Here is a 16,286-nt window from a genome sequence, read left to right on the forward strand (position 1 = left end):
TCTGGTCTAGTTGTGCTACATTTCAGTACCTACTGAAACTTGTCAAACTTTAACTTGGTCCTCATCACTACTTGTGCCTCTGCTGTTGTTTTTCCCATGGGAAACTTCTCACCTAGAGTCCCGAGGCAGTCATAAGGTAGAGTGTTAGTGTTTTCCATCAGGCTAAAAACCGGCCACCCCCAGCATGATAACTCTGCAAACATGAGAAACTACAACTGGATTAATTTGTGCTGCATGCAGAAGAGTTTCTGTGGTGTCTGTCTTTGAGATTCTCTAATCAGCAGCAGCACTGCAGGAGTTAATCTGCCGGGGAGAGAAGGTGCAGCACTTTTACAAAGTACTATAATAATGTTTGGCTGCATCGTTTTCCCCGTGTAAAATCATCGTTAGTCTGTGGTTCATTATCTAGAAATGAGGACTGCGATTATTGTGAGGCCACACACAGCTGCAGCTATCGGACTGACCTCTGACTCGGCGCTTTGTCCAAAGTCCATTGTGGCTCCAGGTCTGGTTGTGAAATAGGTTATGCTCCACTCTGTGTCGCCTGTTTGTTTCAGGTTTTCACCAAGAAATGTGTCTTAATGGGACGTGCATTAGCGTCTTCTTCTCGTCTCTCACGTCATTATTGCATCTTCATGTTTTTTTTTTAAACATGCGCCATAAACTTATTGCCAAAAATGATTTGCAACACCGTCTCCCGTCATCTCTCAGGCTAATATTCTCAGCTATATGCTGCCATGTAATGTAGGCTATTCACATGTGCAGCATCATGAAGGTGTTTGTCTAATCCTCAGGGCAAACCTCACATCCAGTACATTACAGTTCTGTTTCTACAGAGTCTTTGCAACCTTCGTGGAGCCTTCACTCAGTCCACAGCCAAACAGAACAGCTGGTCTCAGGCCAGAGTCTCCTTTCCATTCTTGTGCTGCCTGTTTCAAAACTTCAACACCAAAGACATTTTTCAGTTGTCAGGATCAAAATCATCCCACTGTTGAAGCCACATTCAACATTCTAAGGAGCATATTTTGACCCAGATACACTAAGCAAACTCAAAAAAGCCTCTGAATCATAGAAAGGAAACAGGATTCGCCTAAATGTTTGTCCCTCTGTCCTCAAACCTGTTATTATATCGATTTCGTTATAAACATTAAGAGCAAAAGGAAAAAATTCTCTGTGTTGAGATTAATTCGCCTGTTTGTAAGTTATACAAACCATTACTCTGAAAATCAATCAGTGTATTTACTGCTGATTCTTCAATAACCTTGTTCTCTGTTTATTATTCAGCTGTTCTTCATCTCATGCGCTCATTGTGTCTAAACTGTTATTTCTCCACACAGAACAGTGACAAACTGGGCACATCCCCTTTAAGGAGACACTGCAGTAATATGACCTTGGAAATGGACGGATTGCCCAGAGACCATATTTTCAACATCAACTTGTAAGACCGGGGGAATCACCAGGACCTTTACGTTTCTTTCACGGCTGCGTAATAGTGATTGCACTAAGATGAGACTTTGTCGTAAGCATCGAAAAATTCTCCCAAGCTTTATGGAGTTTGTGCTTGATATCTGTTAATTTGCCAAATATAAAAAAATAGTTGAAAGTGAAGTCTGTCCCTGGACAGAGCTGCCAGTCTATTCCTGTTTCTGTTGGTTTTGCACTGGTTTGGTGCCTTGTTTTTCTTTTTACCCAACTGAAGATACAGGTGGTTAAACTCCATGAATTTTATCCACAGCATCAGTTGTTTGTCTGTGCGCATGAATTAATTTCTAATATGAAGGATCCAAAATGCTCATTAATAGCTACAGATGATGTCTCACTCTGGGGCGTCTTCTCTGCCTCATTACTGTGTGTCTGCAGTGTTACAGTCTGAAACACTAACAATTCTCCATCTGTGTGAAAGACAGGAGCTGACTGGCCTCTGTCCCAGGGATGAACCACTTTAACCTTTTATTTAAAAACTGCCATAAAACTGCTCTGTTCTTATTAACTGTGCCAGCTTCAGGCAGTGGATTAGTCCATATGCCCACATTGTGCAGTAATGATGCACATTGCACAGAATTATTATGCTGGTGACACTAATTCATTGTGCTTTTGTTAAAAATGATGCATTTATTAGTCTGATTTCAAAACACTCTGCTGTTATTCTATTTCTCCTGTAAATGAAGATATGCTAATCAGCAAATGTAAATATTTGCTTTAGCTGCTGCCTAAACAGACCAAGCATCTTTTATTTGCCATATCTGATATAGCAGAAGAAATTTGCCTACACTTATTTTTTAGTGAATTCGTTTTTTAAGCCAGAAAAAAAACTTCTTTCCTACAGACAACACAGGTTTAACAATCTCCATCATGATGTTGGTGTTGGGTGGAGCAAAAGAAACAAGTCGACAAATCATAAAAAAAACATCATGTGAAAATTCAAAATTCAGTCTGACAGGTTTATTTAAGATGTAACGTGGTAAATGTTTAGTCCTATCGCGCCTTGTGTTTGCCCTGTTTCATTATTTATCAGAAAGGTTCGCTTTAATTAAAACTGCTACGCTGAAAGAGCTTGAAACCACAAATCCCAAGCAACCAGCTCCGGGGTCAGGACTTCGGTGTCATAATAAAAATATAAGTAAATTCAGTGTGATTCATATCTGCGAAGCATTTTGAACCTGATCCCAAACAGAAACCTGAGGAGAGAACTTCTTCTGTTTTCTCAAGAGGAAGGAAAACCTGCTGTTGCAGACAAACGCCAGGTTTTAGGACGTTTTAAAGGTTTGAGCAATCCTCCTCCTCCAGTTGCTAAAACAGACTCTACACTTCTCTGAGCTGCTTCCAAAGATTTTTTTAATTAAACTAACAGACAGCACACACGCTGCGCTCCGGTTTGTTTAAGGCTATTTCAAGGGAATTTTAAGACTTTATTTAAGGTTAAGAGGTGAAAAAGAAAAACACATAACGCATTGCCTGCAGTACGCATGAGTGCGTGTGCATACGTGTGTACGTGACACAGGGGCAGTGAAAGAGAATCAGAAAGAAAGAGGGAAAAGGAGAAAGGATTTTTTTTTTTTTTTTTTGCAGTGATTCTGCCCCCTGTTGGAAAAAACGCTCCCACTCCCTCCTCCCCTGTCTCTGTCCTGAAGACGCAGGCTGCTGCTTTTTAAAGTTTTTTTTAATGACTTTATCTAAGACTATATTTCCTCTGTATTCTGCTGATTCTGTAAACTTAATCATAAATCACAAGTTATGGAGCTAAACACACTGAATGAATAAATACCCGTATCAACAGACTGGTGCGGGTAAATGAAACTGTGTAAAATGTATTAATCCTACTTAGGCTACAGGTTCTGAAGGGCAAATGATGCCTTGCAGAAATAAACAGGCTCGTATATAATCCGTAATTAACATTTCCCTGTTAAGTACCTCATTAACTCGCTTATATAGAGAGCTAATTAAATTACTGTCCTACCGAGTCTATATCTCTTCTTTATTGAATCATTTTGATGTGTGGCTCAATCTTTCTGCTGTGCTGCTTAAACAGGCAGAGACTAATGGCAAGAAAGCAGCGCGGACACATGACTCTGACGATAATAAGGACAATACCTCCCTGTACGTTCCCAGAGGTCAGCATGGGGTCAGTGTCTTGCTCAAGGACACTTCAGCAGTGTGCGCTGGCGCGTTGCGGCGGAGCAGCAGCAGACACCCTGAATGGAAAAGAGCAGGATGGAGCGGCGTTTTACATGAACGCGCCGGGAAAATGTCGAGAAGGTGCAAAGGGGCCGAAGGTTTTTTTAAAAACCAGCTGATGCAAATTCATGGAGGTCTGGGCTAGCAAAGAGCATGCGTGCACGATCACGCGCACCTCCGTGGCCGCTGGGTGGCAGTGGTGTGGTTTCTCTCTCTCTCTCCTGTGGAGAGCTCATAGGGGGAATCATCGGAGAGGAACAAAGAAAGGAGTGAGGCATGGAGGGGGAGGCTGTGAGGCTGTGTGTGTGTGTGCGCGCGCCCGCGTGTGTGTTTGCGTGTGTTTGAGGGTATATATGAGGAATAGAGAGGTGGTTTGTGACAGGACATAGGCCTATATGGAAATTTGAAACGGGCACATTCACCTCTACATGAACGCGCATGCTCTCTTTACTTCATCACCTCTATAGCCAGCACCAGCACCATCATCATCATCATCATCATGATCATCATCACCACCACCACCATCACTATAATGAGTCAGGGTGCGCGCCAGGCAGCCTGTAAAAGTGAAAGATGTAATCTAAGGGCGACTGGAGCTTTGTGATGATTTTCTACCACAGACACACAGAAGTAAGGACAGAAGTTACATCTACAGCCTAAATAATACTGACTTAGCTTCTGCAGCTACAGCTACAGTGTGTGTGTTTGACTCCAACAATAAAAGGTGTATTTAGGGTGATTTCAGTTACAGTTCTTCAAGTCTGTCATCATTAGCAGCTACAGTATGGCAGAGCCCACGTGTAACGGAGGGTTAGGTCCATTAAATGCAAATATCATCTGAAGAGAAATTTAGCTAATAAAATTTAAAAAATTGAAAAATCAGATTTTACAGATTTTATTGATATCCATCCTTTCATATGTTTAGTGCTGTAACCTCAAATTAAAATATATTAAAATATACATTCCCATATTCTAATAGCCTAAAATGATTTAGCCTAAGCATAAAAACGTCTTTAAAATTTATATTTATTATGTATTATTGTTATTGTTGTTGTTTTTATTATCATTATTTATAATGATAATAACAATGATGTCCAACTGACCGTCTAAAATTATTTCAGTTTCTGCAGCCTGACCTTTACATTATTTGCTAGAATAAAAAAGTCTGCCTATTATCATATATTTTAAAATTTTTGTTTCATATTATAGAAACGTTTTATCTGCTGGGACACACATAAACGCCGAGAAAGCCGGTGTTTCCCTGGGCGCGCAGAGGCAGCTGTTCCTCTTCCTGCCTGCCGGTGAAAAGCAGCTCCCTACCGGCTGCTGCCACTGCGGCGGCCGCTGTCAGGCGCTAGATTCCCCCTCACATCGAGCTCTGCTCCGCGGGACCGCGGCTTCGATGTGAGCGAGACAGGCAAGTCGTGCAAACCGAAGAAGTAGATTAGCGATTATAAAACTGGCGCAAGGAGTATTTAGAGTAAAAAAAATCATGACACGCGGACGCTGTTGCTTTTGCGCACATTTCCACGGTGGACTATTTCCCTGCCGGTGTAGGTAGTTTGGGTCTTTTACAGTTTCACATATTTAGTATTGCATTAGTTCACTTGTGCCTGAATTATAACCAGTCGTTGTCTCTAAATATTTGGCCCTAACCTGAAACAAACAGCGCATCTGTTTTGGTAACACTGTGAAGTTAGTTTTCTGTTTCTAAACCCTGGAGTTCCCCGATGATGCGCAGGTCGGAGAAGGATATGCCAAAGATACAACGTGTTTCTGCTGAGCGGTTTATTCAGGACTGAACTTGCTAAGGCTCACTTTACTCTGTCCACATGTAAAAGCGTCACAGGAAGAGGTCTGGATCAAAGGGAGCTAAGTGAGTAATTGAACTTTGTGGTTAGAAAGGTTATAGTCTCCGGTGACATACATAGCTACCAAAATCTGCGGGCTCCCCTGCTCTTCAGCTCCCACAGGTTGACTATTTGTTTTTGTTTGTGAAAGTGAGTCTCAATGAGGCTTTTAGTGACTGGAGAGGAGAGGTTGGCTGTAGAAATATCACTGATCCAGTAATTAGTTTCCTCCTTCTCCTGCTCCACAGTTCACTCTCATAGCTGGCCATCTGTATTGAGTCCAGGAGGAATGAAAGGGGCAGGCTTTGAAGCCCAAAGTGAAGCTGCTACACAAGCAAATATAATTGTTTTCCTCCAGCACAGTCCGGCTGCAGTCTGTGGGAAATACAGACATTTAGACTCATCGATAGCTGCAGCAGATGTCTATATGATAAATAAAACCATCTGAACATTAAAGTATTGTTGTGATGTAAAAAATGCTTTAAAACACAGAGAAACAATGTGTTTTGACATAAAGTGCATAATGTGTCACTTATTCCTGAAGGAAAATACAACTCACCATTTTTTAAAAACCTCTGCATGTTCAAATTGAAACTTCTTTTTCCTGTAAACTCCTTTCCCTTGAGGCATGACCAGGTCGAGCCATCAGTGTGCTTCTCAAATACTGTGAACATCAGAAATAATGTTAGAAAAGCAACATTATTGTCATTGTCATTCAACAGGAGACCAAAGTCTAGACGATGGTCAACATTTGGCTGCAAGTGCAACATGGTGAACTTTTTTAACCAGAGGCTACATGGTAAAGTCATTGACCTTGATTTGCAACATATACATTTTTTAAAAGTCAGAATGTAAAAAATGTATTGCATTTGTCTCCAGTTGTGATCTACAGACACATAGGTAGGTGGTGTGAAGGCAAGTTCAGTGTTCTAAATCTGTCTAAACAATAAAAATGGAACTTGTGTCCAAAATTCAGCAACTCACAATGGCAGAACAAAATGGGTTTTTTTTTTTAAATTGCTGCAACAGAAACAGCAATCTCACATTTACATAAGTATTCAGAGCCTTAATTCAGCCTACAGTGTAGAAGTTTATTTATGTATTTATTATTTTATTTATTTATCTATCTTTTTAGGGTTCTTGGTCACCTGTCTGACCAAGCCCCTTCTTTCCTGGTTGGACAGCGAGTTTGGTGGTTCCAAACTTTTTCCATTTCACAGTTACAGAAACAACTGTTTTATACCACAGTGTTATCACATGGGTTTACAGAGGTGTTGAGAAGCCCAGATTTGTGCTCTTCTAAATTAAAGCCATCTAATTCAGTTTTCCACTGGCGCACTACAGCCACATTCTGGACTCATCTCAGGGAAAATTAAAGCGGCTGACCACAGCCTGGAGTGCCTCAACAAAAAGGTTTTTCACTTTAATAAATTACCAAACATTTCTAACACATGGTTTAACTTCATCATTTGGTTATCTAGTGTAAATCAATGGGCATGGCATTTTTATCTAGCCTATTTAAAATTACACCACAACAAGTGTGCAAAAGTGAAGTGGTCTGAATACTGTGTGAAGCCACTGCAGATTATGTATGTATTACGTAAATGTATATTTATATTATGTAAGACTGTGTGCACAGTATCCTGAACTGAAAATAGATGTATGAATGTGTGAGGTAAATCAGTAGTTAAAAAGTAAATCAAAAACTTACATACAAAGATAAATGATTGACTATGCAAAATGATTAAACAATAACAAAGTTACATGTTCACTGTATATGTGAGAGTTATTATAATGCACACACACACACACACACACACACACACACACACACACACTTTCATTTCGTAACAGGCTTGCAGCCAGGACAGAAAAGCAGACAATCACAAAGACAGAGGCAGGCAAGCATTGAGTGCAGCCCAAATTAAAACGCTTTACAGTCAGGCAGAGTGAAGGACGACCCTGAGGCTTCTCAGTTTCCTTGTACAGGGGGGTCTTAGCCAAGGATCAACTTTCATGCAAGCACTCCCAAAGAAGGATGTTTCTTTGTGCTATCAAGACCAATCTACACAGCGTCTCCACCTCTGTCTCTGTTTGACAAGTGAAAGACTTGAGAGAATGTAATTATGAAAGATAAAATATTACTCCAGATCCGTTACACATTGTCACGTACATTCAAAGCCCCTTAAACTGTCAACGAGCAGCTCTTTTTTAAAATGTATTTATTGCATTTATAGTTTAGATGAAATAGTGTAGATGTTTAATTGGGCACTGTGTCCACACAATAAAGCTCTCTTTCTTCCACTTTTCCCCACATGCAGGTAATACAAAACAGTAGTGCTGAGTATAGGCACAGATTCATTGTTTAGCAATGCAAAATGTCGCTGATGTGCACAAAAATGTGGTTTGTGCTGAATGAATACAATGTTGGACACAAAAGGAGCACAGCAGAAAGAAAAGTGTCAATCTCCACCTGACTCAGAACCCATTATAGGGTGAGAGAGGAGAAAGAGATGTGTGTGTGTGTGTGTGTGTGTGTGTGTGAGTGTGTGAGTTAGAGAGAAAGACACCCAAAGGTATAACACACAAGCACCCATTTACTGTCATGATTAGCAGTCATTATCAACAGCTGGAGCTGGTTGCCAATCAGACTGAATTATTCTGCAGTGAATCAACTAGCCGGCAGTTGACCAGTGACTGTTTCCTTTACACAGAAACAAACACTAACTCTGCTTGGTCTGATTTCATTTCCTTCCCTTTCTGTCACTCCCTTCATTGATTGGCTCCCTCAACCAGAACCTCTTTTTTTATCAATCCCACCCTCCTTTATTTCCATTGCTATCTTTGCTTGCTGTTTCCTCTTTGTTCACAGCATCTAATGCATCCTTTTTGTGCTCATAGCTCAGTAGTGATGAAATCTGGGGTCCCTGTGGCAACAGGCGATCTGTGTGCATGTGTATGTGTAGGTTTTGGGGCAGGGCAATGCAAGCAGCAGCCTGATCCATACTAATGTTCATTGATAGGAAAATCAATGGGGCATTGATCCAAGACTTGGCTGTAAGGAAGGGGGGAGTGGGATGTGAGTGTTAGACTGGTGGAAGAGCAGCAGAAAGAGCAGGAGATGTAGAAAGAACAGTAGAGGAATGACTAAAGACAAAAAGAGTTCAAACCCCTGAAAGCTTCTGTATCTCTGCAGATGACAGGAATGAGACTTGAGACCTGGTGGCAGCTGTTGGGGGTGAGTGACTCTATGTGAGAACAACTTGTCATGGCCTAACTATTCTTTTTTCTTTCTCAATCTTGCAGAACTCCTCCTCAGAGTGGATAGTTAGTTACGAACAAGCTGCAAATGGAACCTGAGAAGAAAAAAGTGGAGAGCAGAGCAGGAGTGGAGGGAGAAAATCAATTTTCCTAGACAGAGGCAGGCTGGTCTAATGGAGCTCTAAAAGAAGAAGAGGAGGAGAGGATATATTTTCCTCTGATTACCGCCTGTAGCCTTCCTGGCAAACCTCCAAAGCTAGCATTGCTACAACAGCTTAGCTCATCCAACCTTTTTGGAGAAGATATGGAGTCTAGTTGCTTCTTTCCCTTGGCAGTAATCATGCTTTTAGGTAGGCAGCTAAAAATCCCATTAAAAATTACTCATTGCAAGAACATGGCAATCAAACATCGTGACCTGACCTAAAGTGAAATATCCCAATAATCAAATAATCAACAATCAGAGACCAATTTAAAGCAATATCTAAGATAATTTCTCCTTTTTCCAATCATCCTGATGCCTTAAATAGAAGTTATGTAATATGCTATTACATCTCTGAAGGAGAAAATGAGTTGGATTAAATGGATAAAAGTATACATCTGGCTAAGTTGGATTCTTCTATGAAATTTATAATGAATGTCTGCCAAAAGAAGAGAGAAATTTAGAGTACTCCTCTCTTGGGATTCTCCATTCATATGGTCAGTCTGATATCAGGACACAATTTTCAATTTCCTTCAACAGGCCTGATTAATATAAATAACTGAGTAAAGTGGACATTCAGTGGCATACAGAAAATTCAGGCAGTGATTTGTTCTAGTAGCTGAGTAAATCTTTTTTATGGCTCTCATCATGAGGCAAAATGCTTTTGCTATTAAGATTGGCTTGAAATTATCCAGCCAATGCCCAAGGAAAGGAAAAACTCAAACATGTTCATATACGGTGTTAGAAAAATTATAAAGCAAATTGTCCATATTACAACTGTGATATATGGCAGCTGTTTTCCAATAAAAACACTGCCAGGAAGCAATATGAAGAAGAATCCAAAAGCTGTGACCTGCACTAGAACCCACAATGAAAACAAAGATACCCAAACTGGGACAGATATGAGTCCACAACCAAAAAAAAAAACAAAACCCTTCAACACTTACTGTGTGTCTGCTACTGTAGCTATGTGATGTGCTCATTAAACTTGGGAATGTTCACCAAAACAATATCAGCAAACTTTTCCTTTTTACTACAAATGAAGTTTTTCTTTCCCAAGGAAAAAAGAAAACTGGTGAAAAGCTCTGAGTGGTTTAAAAAACAAAAAAAAATGTTTCTGGAGAAGAGCTAGTAGCACACTGCCTGTCTGTCTGTCCGTCACACTGTCTGTTACTGTTTTTTTTTTTGTCACTCCCTCCCTGTCTGGTTGGCTCTTTGTGTTTTTCTGTCTAACTGCCTGTCTCTCTCGGCCTGTGAGGTGAAAGTGGCTTCCATGGTAACGGCACACTCTGTTTATGCCACGACGTCTCACTTCATCACAAGCTGTTGATGGCTTTGATTTGCATGCGTGCCTGTGTGAGTGTGTGTGATTGTCCCCCCCCCCCCCCCAACTCATCTCCCCATTTCTGAAAAATACTCCCTAAGATACATAGACACACTACACAGGTGTTTATGAGACCAGTAGGACAGGTTAAAACTGTAATCCACAGACATTTGATGAATTACATTCCTCCATAAAATAAATTATATGAAGCCACTTTGATTCTCAGATGCTTTTATTGTGTCTGTCTTTAAAGGCACATCTCTCTAGAAGTTGCTTCTGCCATTCTAATCACCGCTTTTAAGTCTGTTTGCTTAAATAAATATATATATATTAAAAAACTCCAAAACCACAGAAGACCCTGAAGTGCTCTAAAACGCTGCCTTCTGCATTAATCTTTTGCAAAGTGCTGAACTTTAACTTTCAAAAGCTGCCAAGAAAACCATAAAATGAGACTGACACTTTAGCTGTTAGGATTAAAAAACCTAAAGTTAATCACGCTCATTTCCTCACTCTACGAGTTGATCCTGTACGCTTAACCACTGAAATTAGCAGCAGGCAGAAACAATGATTATGACTTATTTTCGCCAAAACCAGTCACCCCAATTAGCAGAGTATGGAAGGCAGTAGAGGGTAGGGGGTATGGGAGGAGGTGAGAGCGATGGAGGAAGGAGGGAGGGCCTGGCTAGCTGGACCCCCTGCAGGGCAGAAAGGGGGGGAAATGGATTCCATACCAGGAAATCCATTAGGGCAGGGAACAGCGTGGAGGGGGCAGCACAGAGTGGCCGCTGTGTTTTTAAAAATTCCTCATTAGGTGTAATTTCTAAATTACAATCAGCATGGGCAGAATGAGAAGGTGAGGATCTGACCAACTCATCAGGATAATCAGGGTAATAGCATGATTCAGCGTGTGTGTGCTCAAGCAGAGTGAGGGAGATGAAAAACTGAAGCGCACAGGACGATGGAGCACGAATTTTAATGCTGCGGCTGGACACAGACCTTAGGATGTTTTGTGTTTTGGTTTTTAAATTTTTTTTTCACAGTGATGATTTCTGTGAGTGGCTGAAGCAGTAAACTCATCAGAAGGCAAAGTCTCTATTGATATCGCTCTTCTCTTTTTACCGTCTTTACCTCTAATGTGTCTAAAACACAGAAGGGAAAAGTAAAGCGTGTAGAGAAAGAAACATGTAGAGGAAGAAATGGAGGAAAGAAGAGGGGCAGGAAAGAGGGTGGAGAGAAGAGCAAGAGCGGAGTGAGGGAGAGGGAGTTGAGGGGCCTCTGTAAGGGAGAGGGAGAGAGGAGGGGAAATGACAGGAGGGGAGGAGGGAGGGAGGAGAAGAGGCTAATTTGCACATATTAGAGAGGGCAGGATTTTTCATTAAAAAGAGATTGAAGTTGATATATGCCTGTATGCTCCTGACACACTGTACACTCTGATTGTGTTAAGTCCTTGACAGAACAAAGGATCCCTCCCCCCCCACACTCTCTCTAGCTCTATCCCCGTCTAACTCAAACAGCCACTGCAACAAACTGCAATTCTGGCAGCATTTTACAGCTTTATGGGGCTGATCCATGGTGAATAGGAGCACTGACAAAGTGTCACATCACCTAAGGACCCCCCACTCTATGCATATGCATACACTTGTTTTCTTCTCTGTGTTAATTCATGTCCATACATGCATGTGCCTGGTATTACATTGTGAGGGCCAAAACCTGCTCAAACACTCACGCAGCCTTTCCTGAAATAAGTGAGTTTGGAACATGGTTTACTGTTAGATTTAGGTTACGATTAGAAAGAGGGTTAGAGTTAAACAAGTAGTGGTTATGTTTAAGGTTAGGATAACTCCCCTTGAAATCACTATGAGTCAATGTAGTCCCCATGAGGAATGAAAACCACTTGTGTGTGTGTGTGTGTGTGTGTGTGTGCACTTAATCTGGTGGTCAAAGGCTTCGGCATAACATTTGGTTCTGCTCTCTTGCAGCAAACAGGAAGAATGAGAAGCCAGAAGATTTTGATATTTTTTCCTATTCACTGTGACCAAAAGAAGGTTTTAATAAAAGCTGCAATCATCTCCATGTGACCTTACATTTGCCTGTTAAGCTGGTGGCATTTCCAAAAAAAGGTAGCTGAACCCTGACAAAGCTTCCAGACTTCCAGGTTGGAGGCCGCCATTCACTCAGGTAAGCTGATCTGCTGTCTCCATGCTGCCTGAGGCAACGTTATACCTGCTGCAGAAACAACAGAAGCAACGATAAACAGCATATCATGTTTTTTATGATCTGTTGTTTAGGACACACTGAACTGACATAAATCTCTCCATTCTTGCTTTTCCCCCTGCCTTTCTTTTACTTTGTTTTCCTCTGGCCACATCTGTCATTCCATGCTGGAGGCTTATATCTGATCTTTCACCTTAGTTAGCACAGCCCTTGAGACCTGTTTCATACAAACCCACATTCAAACAAGCCTGCACACACAGAATTGAGATATTGATTGGTGATAGATAGATAGAGCAGGGCTGCAGTGATAAGGAGGCCATATTTAATGTTTGTTCTAGCAGTAGAGAGTAAGGCAGAGAGAGATTAAATCACAATGAGCAGCCTGCTTCGTCCTTGGCTTCGTCCCCACTCGAGGCTTTACAGGAGTTTAGGGGTTGAGCTTAAAGGATGAGGAGTGAGAGATTGTGGACAAGGGGCGTCCATCCTGCTTAAGTCCACTGTGGTAAGAGCACTGATTAGCAAAGGCTGCTATATTACCTATTTTATTTAATAATTATTTAATCAACAGGTTTCAACATTTATAGTTTTTGGAAGCACAACAGCATCTAATTTTTCTACCCACAAGTCTTTGTTGTTCATTCTTTGTCCTCCCTCCACAGTGTTGTAGAGTGATTGACAGGCATCAGTACATGTCTTGGAGGCTCACAAAGGGTCTTGCTCCCTTCAACACACACACACACACACAAAGACATACACACACTGAGAGCTCATTCATTCCACTGCTGCTCAGCATACTCTTCTGATGAAGATTTGTTTTCCTTTTCCATCTGCAAACAGACCTCAAGGAATAGTCACACAGACTTCTGGGTGTGTGTAAACACGAGGACTATAGTGTGTTTTGTATTTGCATGTAAATGTTTTGGGTAACACTATTTAGTCACTCTGCTTTCCACTTATAAGTAGAATTTAAACTCTTAATTAATAGTTTGCATCAGTACTAACAAATACTGTGACTTTAGTGACATCGTAGGCAAATATCACAACATTTTAGGACAAGTCTGTAATTTTTCTATGAACAATGTGATACAACAATAAAACCTGTGGCACATGTTGAGAAGAAGTCAACAAACACTCATGTTAGTCATGTTAGTTGTAGAGCTAAATCTAAAAGACAGTTTGCTAACTGAGCTGACACCAGAAGCTACTGGACAGGTGAGATTATATTTGTATTTGAAGGGGAGTAGAGCATTATTTCTTCTTTCAAAAGTTATACATTCTCATTGTAAATGATGTAAATCTCATTACTATAGTAACTTCATGATGCATAGATATCTCAAGGATATCAATATAAAATGAAGTACAAGTATCTTCTCAACTTTTGTATAGTATGGTAACTTGTGATAAGTCCATATCATCACCACCAATGCAAAGTTATTATTATTTTGTCTGATTGATTATCACCTAATTGTGACCAAATCACAGTGGACAAAACCCCATTCTGGCAGTAAGTGACCTGAGAGTCCCTTTTTCATATGACCAGAACCAAAGCAGGATCCAAATCCCCCGGTCGAAAAAGCAGCATGTGTACGTATAAAAGGCTGTATATGTTGGCCAGTGTGTGCACAGTCTCAAGGGTTGGGAGATTATGGCGACAAAAGGTGCACCTGGTGCTTTAGATTGAGTTTCTCTCCTCCCCTTCCTCCCTTTATCCCTCTTCCATCCCCCTCTCCTCTTCTCTTCTGACCATTTCCAACATTACCCTGGGACTTTTAAAAGATTAGACCTCAGCTTTTAAAATTGTGCCACTAATGCATGTCAACAGCCTGGAATGAGGGAGACTAATGGATACTATTTTTGAATATTAAAAATACGTCCCAGTTATGGGAATACACCTTCTAGTTTTTTATACGCTAATTTAATCATGTATAGTGTGTCAGGTCAGATTATTGAGCTCTGTCCCAGGGCAACTTAGATCTTATGGCTTTCTGTGCAACAAGTGATAAACATATTTACATATGTTCAGTTGCACAGTGTTGAACTCTAGTTTTTGGTTTAACAAAGCAACACTACAACAGTATCAAGAGGATCAAAGGTCCAGTCGAAAGGAGTAATAATAATTTAATATAATAGTAATTTAATACTTCAGATTGTGCTGCAGCAAAACTCCTGTTTCTGATTCATGTACTTTTTAACAAGGACACTTTTAGGAGGGTGAGTAAAAGGAAACTTCAACAATAAACTTGGAACATTAATGCAACAGTATGTAAACATTAATTTACTGTTGTACAGTGTCTGGTCAAGCTGAAACAATTTACTTTTACTCTGGCACATGCATTTAGGCAGTTTAGTTGCTGGGGCGTTTGGGAAATATTTAAGCATTTTAAACATTTGTTTAAAAAAAAAAAAAAAAAGAGCTTTGGTGGACCTGCTAACAGCTCATACAGATTTGAAAAGTGACAAATGTCCCCACCCACACTGTTTCTGTGAGAAGCCACAAGCCATAAAGGCTCAAACCCACAGCTTTAATCTTTAACAATGCGTCGTATTTTATAAGCTAATGACTTCATGTACAACTTAAATTTAAACGGTCTTGCAGGCAGTACAGTGTAGTAAATAGTACAATGATCACTCTGAAACTTAAGTAATGGCGTATGATAAAGTAGCATAAAATAAAAATACACAAGAAAAATACCTCAAAAATGTACTTCATACAGGAGGTTACTGCAGTAAATGTACCATTAGCTCCACTGGAAACTTAAAAGGAGTTTATGTAATTAATTCTGCATGCAAGTCTGGTGAATTATGGTGGCCTACAGTAGAAGATTTGGGTGTAGCGTTTTGTTTGTTTGTTTACTACTTTTTTTTTTTTTTTACTATTTTGATAGAGTTTAAGTCCAAACCTCCCAAAAAAGTTTGTTTGTTCACTAATGGATCGTATTTCTAAATCTCTACTTGGGAATAATCCTGAGATTTTCATGGTTTCTATTTGAGGAGGCCAGTATCCCAGAGCTGTTTCTGAAATGTCATTTCTGTGACAAGTTAATCAAACATCAGATATTGTCAGGTGTAAGTGCTTTTATAGTTTACATGGAGTAGCCTGTTGTGTTCAATGCAACAGAGACAGTAGTTAGGAGGGAGACACATGCCGGCTCTTTTGCGTATGTTTTTCATGGTCTGTCTGAGCACCACACAAATCTCTGCCTTGCTCTCTACAGTCTTTATACCTCTCTTGGCCTCTCATTCCCGCTATACATTTGTGAGCAAAGAAACTGAATCAATTAAGTGTGTGTGTTTCTGTGGACGTCAAATGTAATCCTGTGCCCTCTTTCTAAAACACACATACATTCGCATACTAGCCTTCCCCTCCAACCCAAGGGTCTCTAGTGTGCATAATAAATGAGGCTTGCTGATAGGTGCAGGATCTGGGGAGGGGGAGGACTCTCTCTCTCTCTCTCTCTCTCTCTCTCTCTCACAAACACTCACACACACACACACACACAGGCTCGCATACAGCCGGGGTCTATACCATTCAACAGCTGTTGCCGCAGAAATCCCAGGTCTCTTCACTTGCTTGTTCACTCATTTAGTGTGACTATATATGTGTGTGTTTGTATATACATATATATATAGCAATAGCATATATACATCTACACTCACACACACATATATATATATATATATATATGTGTGTGTGTGTGTGTTTGTGTGTGTCTGGATTTAGTTTTTGTTAAGTTGTTATGCGTGTAGAAGCTTTTTGTGCTTA

This window comes from Mastacembelus armatus, chromosome 20, assembly GCF_900324485.2.
Source record: "Mastacembelus armatus chromosome 20, fMasArm1.2, whole genome shotgun sequence".
NCBI classification, from domain to species: domain Eukaryota; kingdom Metazoa; phylum Chordata; class Actinopteri; order Synbranchiformes; family Mastacembelidae; genus Mastacembelus; species Mastacembelus armatus.